The following is a 2313-nucleotide window of genomic DNA, read 5'->3' as shown; positions in this document are numbered from 1 at the left end:
TAAACCATAGGGCATATGCTTTCATTTCAGACCAACAAAAAGTAACCTTTTAATGTAACATTCTTTTGATATCAATGTATAAGTTATGCTAAATAGTAACAATATCTTGCTATCAATGTATAATGATGTCATGGCCTGGTACCAACAGTCCAGAGTTTGAGTGCTCGTGTGGAGCAATGCCTTTGTATGAAGCATATATATGGGAACTAGAAGAATAAATATCATGGGTTAAAATTGAAAGAGGTTATGTGGAATGCAGCAAGGGCTACAACAATTGCAGCATGGGAGAGGGAAATGTTAAGAATGAAAAGCTTAAATGAAGCTGCTTGGAAGGAAATGAAGGATATTCCTGCACAACATTGGAGCAAGTCACACCTCAAGACTTATTCTAAATGTGACCTATAGGTAAATAACATGTGTGAGGATTTTAATTGGGTAATTCTATAATATAGATATAAACCAATCATCACTATGTTATAAGGGATCAATCATTATTAGACTAAGAGGATTACTAGTCAGAAGGATGCATTGAGTAAGTCTAATGGTGATATTTGCCCTAGAATATAGTTGGTGCTTGAAAAGAACAAGAATGTTGCATATAATTGAACACCTACATGGCATGGTGATGATGATTTGGCCATATATGATGTGACAAATGGAAATGAAACATAAGTTGTCAATCTAAAACCAGAGACATGTGCATGTAGGAAATAGGATTTAATTGGAATCCCATGTTGTCATGCCATAACTTGCATATGGAAAAACGATAAACAATTAGAAGAATATATCTCTGGTTATTATAGGTTTGTTTCAACATACATCCATTTACATCATTTGTGTCTAAATTGTTTCTCGTCATTCTAGGCATAACATGTGTGTTGTTTCTTGTCATTTTTTGTGCAGGAAGACTACTTTCAAGGAGACATACTCACACATAATCTTCCCTACTAATAGGCAACAATTGTGGTCTCTTGATGACCAAGTATCAATCAATCCACCAATTATGAGAAGGCCAATTGGACGACCCAAAAAATATGCAAAACAATGTTAATGATGAGCCTAGATACCCACATGTTCTTCCTAAAAAGTTGTTTACTGTTACTTGCCATAAGTGTGGAGCAACGGGTCACAATAAGAGAAGTTGTAAGGGAATGAGGGCTGCTGACAGGGCCATCCCAAAAGGTGAAAATAATAAGAAGGAAAATAGTGGAAAGACGAAGAAGAAAAGTACAGAGACAAATGCATCATAAGTTGGACTCATCACAAGCACCTCAGCTAACACAACCATCTCAACAATAGTATGGCAACTGTAATGCCATAGTTATTTTGATTTTGTTTTGATGTTATGACAATAGTATGGGAGCTATAATACCATAGTTTCAATTATGACAATAGTATGACAACTGTAATGTCCTAGTTATTTTAATGTTATGACAATAATATGGCAGTTGTAATGCTCTAATTTCAATTATGACAATAGTATGGGAACTGTAATGCCCTAATTATTTTGATGTTATGACAATAGTATTGACTGTCAACTATAATGTTAACTGTTATTTTGAAAATTTGAATTTTATGAATGTCAACTGTATATGGTCTGTAATGTCAAATGGCATCTGTTATATGGCATGTAATGTCATGCTTTGTAATGTAATTTCATGAAAAAAATGGCCTTGTATAATGTAATCCATAGTTCTAATTGTAATCCAAAACTGGCCCAAAGTTTCAATTCTAACAAATGTATATGGTAAAAATGGCCCTGTATATTGTAATGCCATATTTCTCAACAAAAATTGCATTGGCAACATGGTCTTCTAGTGAATTTTACAATGGATTTGGTTGGAAAGTCCTGGCTGTAATTTCTTCAACAGTTTAAATACTTATTGGGATTTTATCATGGATTGAGGTTTGCTAGTAAGAAACTCAAGAAATCCATGGTTGAGAGATAAACTCCTTGTACCATACAAAAGTGTATATTTTGTTGCTATGGTAAGTTAATATTTGGATACAAATATGCGTGCTCTTCGTTCTTCTCTTTTTATTATCTGCATGACAATATGAATCATGGTTCTTATGATGGCATTTTAGGTCGTGATATTGAAGTTTGCATGGCTGTAATCTATTTTAGGAATTAAGGATGCTTCTTTACTTCATAAAATAGCTTTGACTGCTATTGTAACTTATTTGGAGATCCTTCGTCGTGGCATTTGGAATTTTTAAGATACCTTATTGAATTTATGAGCACTTGAGCAATGTTGGAATGTATAGATCATTCAACTCAATAATTCTTCCTTTAAACTATCCAATTGACAT

This window comes from Vicia villosa, unplaced genomic scaffold, assembly GCF_029867415.1.
Source record: "Vicia villosa cultivar HV-30 ecotype Madison, WI unplaced genomic scaffold, Vvil1.0 ctg.000677F_1_1, whole genome shotgun sequence".
In the NCBI taxonomy this organism is placed as follows: Eukaryota; Viridiplantae; Streptophyta; class Magnoliopsida; order Fabales; family Fabaceae; genus Vicia; species Vicia villosa.
Note: the sequence above shows the minus strand (reverse complement) of the source record.